We start from the raw sequence: 8,645 nt of genomic DNA, 5'->3' as shown, positions 1-8,645 counted from the left end.
TCTAGCCCAGGACCCTGAGATCACGACCTGAGCTGAAATCAAGTCAGATGCTTAACCGGCTGGGCCACCCAGGCACCCCTGTACTTGTCTTGTATTTTCTGCATCACTGAAATGCAGTAAACTCTCTGCATCAGCCTCTCTGTTCTCCTTACTTCCCCTCAAACTAGCTCTAGACATTCCAGAACTCACCCATGTGGTCTTCCTCCCACCCCTCTGCCAGGAGTGCCTAAACCCTCAAGACTCAGGTCAAATGCACCCCCCATCCCAAATCTTCCAGGTTGATGAAACCAACTGTACATAGGAACTGCAGTGTCAGAGGGGAAGGCTCTTAGGGAGGCACAATTTCTCAACCTGCATTTTGCAGATGAGCAAACGGAAGCCCAGAGAGGGCAACGGACTTGCCCAAGCCTGCACAGCAAGTCAGGAAGAGATAAAAACCACACCCAGATTTTAAGGCTAATATTTTCCAACCTCCCCACTTACTCTCTAGGGCAAGTTTATTCACCTTTGCCTCATCTGAACCTGGCCCAGAGGCGGCGCTTGTGAAGAGTCACAGGGCACATCAAGGCATTGAAACATGAAAGGCTTTGACAAGTCCTATAGAGAAAAAAGGCGATTTTAGTTTTGTGTAATATGCCTTTTCTCAAACTTGTGTTTGATCACAGAACCTGTTCGTGACAGCAAAAGTTGCTGTGTGCCATGTGTCTGGGGCACCGAAAGATATTTGTAATCTTAAAATAGCCCCAAGCTGGAAATGACCCAAAATTATCGGTAGTAAAATAAAGGTATGCTGACATGGCCACACCACGGAATATTATCCGGCAGTGAATATGACTATGCTATACCTCCTTGTGACAACACAGGGGAGTCTCACCAAGTAATGTTGAAGGGAAGAAGCCAGATGCAAAATAATAATTATTATTACTGAGGTTGGGTCCATCCGTGGATAAGTAATACTATTGCTATTACTATTCCATGTCTATATAATTCAGGAAAAGGCCAAACTAAATCATGTTGTTCTCTGGTCTAAAGAAAACCAAAGGAAATGATGATCCCGACCAACATCGGGAGAATGAAGAAATCTGGTGGTTGGGGACGGAGTAGGGTAGAGGAAGCCCAAGTGGAAGATTCGAGAGCGGCTTCATGGGTAATTTGTCCCCTTCAACCCCCAGCATTCTCATCGGTGTGTTTGGCCTCCTGGCTTTTAGCCACACCCTCTGGGACTTCTTTGCCACAATCCTTGGTCACGAGAATGAAAGGCCAGATGAGCCTCATTGAGGGGGCCTGGCAGGGGAGAGGATGTGGAGAGCACTGGAGAACCCTCTAGAAAGGCAGCCAGGACAAGAGACGGGGGAATTGAACGTGCAGGGAGAGTGGCAAAGAGGCTGTCCCCCAAGCTGTCAGCACGGGGGCCCCAGGGGCCCAGCCTTGCATTGGCCCTTTCTGGGGAGGGTGTTCTTGGGCAGCGGGCACAGGTTGGGGTGGCGGGCGGGCCGGGCGGGCCTGCGCAGATGGGGTCACGGTCCGGGGCGCTGCTCCACGGACCGGCCAACCCCAGCCACCAGGCCCCTGCTGGCCTTCATTTTCTAGCACTTTCTCTCGCGCCTCCCGGGGATGGCCGCGGTGTTTGCTGTCTGGCCGGGCCTGCTTGGCCGCACTCGGGAACACAGGCCCCTTCAGAGGTGCCCCCCGAGTCGGTCGGGCCGCCCGAGCCCTGACAAACTCTTGAGGGGAGCGGGCGTCGAGGCCCAGCTGTGTAAATGTTTTTGGTTTTCCTGCTGAGGCTGGGGGTTGAGTCGGTGCCAAGACAAGCCTCGCTTGAGTTTTCTTTGGCAAGGCGACCCGGCTCAGGAATGTCAGGAGAACTTTCCAAATGGGATGGTCTGTCGGTGTGACCTCGGGCTGAAAGCTGGGCCCTGCGTACACACACGGTGCCATCATCATCATCTCATCCCTGGGCCCCCATCTACCGTCAAGAAGAGGTGGTCAGAGGGGAGCCAGTCTCCCTGCTTGCTCTCCTCCTTCTTGGGGGGCTGTCTGTGGGTACCTCAAGTGAGCATGGGTAGAAGAGTGGCTTTCAGCATCCAGGGGGTGACGGTGCTTTTGGGGTGCTGTGGGAGCTCCATTCTAGGCCGTGGCTGCAAGGTTGGGAGAAGAGCCCACGATGCCACTGTGATGTGTGTGCTTTTCTTCTGGTTGAACTCTGCTTGGTTCACTAGGACTTGGACCCTTCTCGGTGGATCTCACAGGGGGAAAATCTAGAGCAGGGGCTTTCAAATGTAAAATCCGCCCAGGGGCAGCAGGCCAACCACCCCAGTGAGTACAACCGGCCCCCCTGGAGGGAGGCGATAGGGATGGGTGGGGACTGGGCAGCCTGGGGACACACTGCCTCAACTCAAGAGGTGGATGCTTCTCGGCTCCAGCTGACCTTGGCTCTGGGTGAACGTCATTCTGATGTGGCCTAAACTTCTGAAGTTCCAAAGAGAGACCAAAACTCTGTGAAATCTCCCAATCGTTAGATGTTGGCAACTAATTCAATTAAAAAAAAATGCACGAAGCATGATGTTAGCCAAACAAAACACATCTGGGAGTCGGATGAGGCCTCCAGACCACGCATGTGTGACCTCTGGTCTCTAATTTCCTAACCCATGACTGCTAGCTGAGTGGACAGCTGGAAACAACAGCATCGGGAACAACAAAAGCAAGAGCGAAAACCTTCTGTCTGTGCTCCGGGCTGAGCCAGGCGCGGTGCCAACACTTTGTACACAGAGGTCCATGGGCTCCTCAACTGATAGCGTCGTGCCCACTTTACAGATGGGAACACTCGAGCGTCGGAGAAAGGACGCCCCTTGGCCAAGGCCACACCGTTACTAAGGGGCAGAGCAAGGATGCGATCGCTCCGTCTGACTCCCAGCACGGGGCTGAAGTCAAGGTATTTGCTTTTGTTTTGGTTGTTTAATTAACTCCTTCATGTACGCACATTTAGCGAGCTCTTTCTGTGTGCCAGGCACTGCGCCAAGCGCGCTGCAAGGCTGAAATGAGGGAACATATGGAAAATGCACGGGGCGTGGCCGTAGGTGTTCAGTCTGTTGGCTCCTGGGATTATGACTGTGTTATTCCCAACATGCACATACCTACATGGCATGTGTCCTGCAGGCGTCACGGAGAGGTGGGTGGAGGGAGGAGGTGGTAAAAGTAGGAGTCCTGTATAGCCTCTCCTTTTGATGATGCCCAGCCTCGTGGGTCTCAGCTAGAAGTTTCCAGGCACTCTTGCCACGATCCTGGGATTACCCTTCCCATGTGCAATCTGTGAAATGAGCAACAGTGTGGCTCAGCTCAGAGTCCCTGGATGGAAAAGCTCAGTTCATGGTGGCAAAGTTCTAGATGGTGAGCACCAGGAAGAGGGCTTGACCATCTCAGTGCCCCCCAGAGGGAACAGTCATGCTGGCAAAGGTGCCCAGCCAATTCAGGGCTCTGATGGGCTTGGGGAGAAGCCAGCCGGCCCCGCAGTACTAGGCAGACAAAGCCGGGGTGCCAGGGTGCCACCAGCCGGGGCCCTGAGTCCTTCTCTGTGGGGTCAGAGGCATTTGGACAAAGGTCCCCAGAGCAACCTGACATTTATAACTTGCAGAGCCAGACTGTGAACTAGCCCTCCCCAGCTCTCAAGGCCCTGCTGGCTCCCCATTGCCTCCCACACTGCCCATCGTGAGCCCCGGGGAAACGGTCTAGGGAGTGAGTATGCGTGAGCAAGTGGATGCCACCCAGGACGGGGCCAGTCCTCACCCATCCGCCTGGCCATGGTCTCGGTTCCACACGGTGGGCAGTTTGGGCAACATCGGGTAGAGAGAGTCCAGAACTTGAGATTCCAACAGAATTCCGGGGAGGTCCAGGAGGTGGGGGTGCCCGGTAGAGAGGCCAAGCGGACCTGAGTGAGGAGTTCTTGGTTTCCTTTCTGGTTCCAGTCTGTGATGAGAAGTTGTATGGGGAGAGTGTCTTCACCAGCCTGGGCCGCTATAACGACAGCACGGACTCGGTGGCTTATAGACACGAAAGCATTTCTCACTGTTCTGGAGGTGGGACGTCTGAGGGTGAGGGTGCCTACATGGTCAGGCCCTGGTGAGAACCGTCCCCTGGGTCACACACCACCAATGTCTTCTATCTCCCCCTGCCCCCGTGGTGGAGAGCTGAGAGGAGGCAAGCTCTCTCCTGACTCTTACAAGGACAGTAACCCCAAAGGCCTAACCTCCTAATACCATCACACTGGAAGGGGAGATCATCCTGTGAATTGGGGGGGGACACAAATATATAGTCCATAAGAGAGCTCGCCTCGGGCCTGGGCTGAACACCAGTCTTGACAATGGCAACCACAATAACTTTTGTTCACTGAGCACTTATTATGTGCCGGCCCCAAAGGAATGTCATTGCATCCTTACACTGGCCCTATTATTCCTGTTCTTTTTTTTTAATATTTTATTTATTTATTCATGAGAGACACAGAGAGAGAGAGAGAGAGGCAGAGACATAGGCAGAGGGAGAAGCAGGCTCCATGCAGGGAGCCCGACATGGGACTGGATCCTGAATCCTGGGATCATGCCCTGAGCTGAAGGCAGACGCTCAACTGCTGAGCCACCTGGGTGCCCCTATTATCCCTATTCTACAGAAGGAAAAACTGAGGGTCAGAGAGAAGTCACGTAGCAGTTGAGTGATGAAGCCGGAACTTGAACCAAACCAAGTCTGCATCCAGACACTGCTTTTCTGAGTGGGCCCTGTTTACCCACAGTCCTCGACAGAGCAGACAGGCATTGCCATCCCCGCTCGGCGGGTGTCCCAGGTGGGAGAAGCGGCCCTGGGGAGGCCTGTGCACAGGTCCGCAGTGGTGTGGAGTTGACCTGGGACTCAGGTCCTCTGCCTCCAGCCACCATCCGGCAGCACCAGCCCCCTTGCTGGGAGTGCTTCCCACCCACCCATCGGATGCAGTTAAAGGCTGACCAGCCGTGAAGTCCCCAACCAGGGGGGTGTCCAGGGGGCTCCCAGAAGCCCCAGGCTGCGGATGTACAGGGGGGTGTGCATGCAGCCCCCCCGAGAGGCCGTGCCAGAGCCCGGAGCCCAGCCAGCCTCCAGAGGTGGGTGATTTGGAATCGGAACACATGGCTCTTCCTGGTATGTAATGAGCAGGGAGTGAGCTGATAGATATGCTAATTTCATTATTCATGTACATAATTACAATCTAGAAGTTGGCAGCTTTCTAGGTAATGACAGGAGGGAAGGGGAAATGTACCTAACTTTTGTAATATATGTGTGGTATTATTTAACTCTTAAATTAAGATCAGGGATCTAATTCACTCATTGGATACACGGCAGCAATGCACAACCTCCTCGTACCTGTCTGCCGGGTAACCCCGCCTTCCTTCCACAAACATCTACCGTGTGTCAGGCTTTGTGCCCCAGTGTGAGGGTGGCTACGGCGAAGGAAGCCCAGCTCCTGCCCTTGGCATCTCATGGTCCAGGACACAAATAAGTCAGCAAGAATTTGACAGCGTCTAGCATGCGCAGGCAGCAGTGGGGAGCAAGGAGTGAAGGGCACAGAGGGAGCTGCCTACTTCACCCCCCCCCACACACACACACACAGGGAGGGAGAGAGGGAGTCAGGGAGGGCTTCCCGGAGGAGGCGGCAGCATTGGTCTTGGTCTGCATTGGTCTTGAAAGGTGATGGGGAATAGCCATCCGCTCAGAAGAGAGAGGAAAGGCATTTGAGATGGGTGGTGGGTAAAACAGCTTGACCAGAGGTGGGATTAGGGGGGTATTTTTGAGGATGTTGCGCAAGGAGAACTGTGGGAGGCAGGGCTGGCACGGAGTTCTGACAACGGGCCTCTCCAGATGCAAATCTTAAAACCACTGCCCTTGCTCAGCCCACAAGCTGGGGGGGGAGAGCGGGGGGGGCGGTCCGCAGCTCCTCCCTGAGCTGTGAAGGCCTGGGACAGGGCAACCGGCGAGGAGTGCCAGCTAAGGCCCATTTGGTGGCTGCGGGGCCCTGGGGGGCGGGGGGCACCCAGCTGCGGGTAGCAGGGCTGGGGCAGTGGGCAAGCTTGGAGGCGGGCCCTATGCTGGGAGTGGGAGGGGGAGCCTGCAGTCCCCAGCAGCCTGTGAACAAAGGCAGCTTTGGGCTTCCCCCCAGCTGGATGAGGGGGCTTTGCAGAGGAGCCTGGGCCCGTCGGGGGGTGTGAAATTCTTGATTAGGGCCGGCAGTGGCCTGCCCTCTCCGTGATGTTGCTCTTCCTGACCCCTCCCCACACTTGGGAGTGGGGGGAACAGCTGCACAAACAGAGGCCAGGGAGCGGGGAGGCAGCGGAGACGTGAGAGGCCGTCTGTCCAGCAGCCCCACACCCACTTGCAATCCACGGACACTTTCATGGGAGAACACGCATGTGTCGACACTTGCACCGTGTGGTGTCGGCCCCCGGAGTGGGGAGGGTTACCGGTCATGGGCGTGTGGGGCTGTGGGTGTGCAACGTGTGTTAGGGTGTGGGCACTGTGCATGCATGTGTGTGAATGCACACAGCCTAAGTGTGCTTGTGTGGGCGTATACATCAAGTATGCACATGCACATGTGGAGATGCACATGAGACGTGGGAGGTGTGGCATGTTTGCACACGCAGGATTACATTGGCACCTGGGCATAAGGAATGGGCATGTGTGGGCATGTGGACACATTAGGCCTTGTCTGTGCATGTGTGTGTGCGACTGTGACAGCGTGTGTTGTACAAGGTGAGTGAATGAGCATATGTGTGCATGTGTGATTGCGTTGGCCCGTGTGCGCGGAACGTGGAGGTGTGTGTGCGCATACGTGTGGGCGATTGTGTGTTCTGCTTGTGTGTGTAAAGCACGTGTGAGAGTGTACTGGCCCATGTCTGTGGGGTGTGTGTGATGCACTGAAAGAAGGGGCTCACGTGTGACGTTGCGGCGAGGGAGGGTCTGAGTCAGGGCTCAGCCCCAGCCCCCAAGTGACAGCCACGTGGAGCTTGCCCATGTCGTGGGGTGCCCCTGTCTGCTGCCTGGCATCTCCCCCAAGGCCCCGGTTCCTCCCTCCGGCTAGTCCTGCGTGGCTACGCTCCTCAGAAGGAATGGTTTGTTTTTCCTCCGAGTCCATCCTTCTATAATTGTTTCCATGTATTTCCCTCGATTTGTGGTTAGAAATCCATTCCCACCTCGCTCAGCTCCCAGCCCAGGGCCTCGCTCAGTCCTGGGGACGCACACGGAGGACCCAGACACTGGGCAGAGGGGCCAGGCGTGGGGGGTATCTACCGTGCACCAGGCACCTGAGAGGGTCACCGATCGCCCCTCCAGTCGCCCTCCCAAGTCCTGCCTGAGAGCTGAGACGTTTACATCGGCTAAGAAACAAGAGGACCCGGGGATGTATTCAAGCCCCCTGAGCGGACAACTTGCCCCAGGTCCCAGAAGCCCGGCAGCCTCCAGAGCGACCGGGAACCCAGATGTGCCTTCCGGACCCCTGCCGCATCCCACCCATGACACCCACCTACCTACACCCTCCTGGCCCGCCCTTCGCCATCAGACCATCTTCTCCGGGGAAGAGGGGCTGCTAGAAGATTCAGGATGAGTCTATGCGTCTCCAGGTTAAAACGGAGACCAGGGGAAATTTATATGACTCCACTTTCCTCATCTCTCTAGATCCCCTCGTCGAGCCAGTAATGTATTCCCCCTTCTTGCTAACACACTTTTTAAAATGTTAATAGACTGTAAATTACTTTTCTTTTTATACTTCTTAAAATAAGCGTTTCCTCTTGTAGATGGCAAGACGACGCTGGAGTTACGGGCTTGGTTTTATTACCGTCGAGATGAGATGGACTGGAGAGAGCTCATACAGCTTTTATAGGAACTATTTTATTTATAAGAATTTTCCTAATGTCAGATGGATGTGACATGCCTGGTTTCTTTCTGCCCGGTCTTGAGAGAGGAGGGGAACTGAGCCTGGTCTGGCCTGGGTTGCGTTTCTTTGCCCTGGAAACTACACGGTTGTTGAGGAAAATCTGTTCTTCGGCAGTCCTCATCCACTAGTCTCCCAGAGGACACTTGTATACTTGTGGTGATGGGGAACTCATTCCCTAAGAGGCCACTCAGTCTGCAGTGAAAAGCACCAAATCCTTTCCTACGCTAACCTCCACTGATTGGTCCTAACTCTGCTCTCTGGACGTAGAGAGGAGATCTCTCCGTGCACCTTGGGAGACCGCCAGGGATTTGAAGGCAGCCACCATCAAGTTCTGTGTCTTCCTTTTGCTGCATGAAACAGCCCCTTTAAATATTTAAAGAATAAATATTTCTCCATCACTTGCTTATTTCACCCGCCCTCCAAAATGTTTTCATTTTCTCCAAGGTCAGAGAAAATTTTAGCTTCTCTTAGTTACCACGACCAGTATGTCCCACTAGCTCTCCCGGGAGACCCCCACTGTGGCGATGATTGTAAGGATTTTGTGCTCACACGATTTCAGAAAGGCCAGGCTAAGGAAACCTAAGTAGGTTTCTTGGCAGCAGGACTTATCCGAGCCTTGATATGATTAATGTGCGCTGTGACTTGCCAAAAAGGGGCTGAGGAGACAGCGTTTTACGAACTCAAGTGACTGGAACCATGG

At 54.6% G+C, this 8,645-nt stretch overlaps 1 long non-coding RNA gene across 1 annotated transcript; it reads left to right on the top strand.

Moving 5' to 3' along the window:
- The first annotated feature begins 2,400 nt into the window (after positions 1-2,400).
- On the top strand, positions 2,401-8,356 carry LOC112676760 (uncharacterized). Its single transcript, XR_003146707.3, has 2 exons — positions 2,401-2,932; positions 7,806-8,356. It is a non-coding gene; the product is annotated as an uncharacterized LOC112676760 (long non-coding RNA).
- Positions 8,357-8,645: the final 289 nt, after the last annotated feature.

The sequence above is a fragment of the Canis lupus genome, chromosome 26 (assembly GCF_003254725.2).
Source record: "Canis lupus dingo isolate Sandy chromosome 26, ASM325472v2, whole genome shotgun sequence".
Taxonomy (NCBI): Eukaryota; Metazoa; Chordata; class Mammalia; order Carnivora; family Canidae; genus Canis; species Canis lupus.
This window is presented reverse-complemented; position numbering and strand designations above follow the sequence as displayed.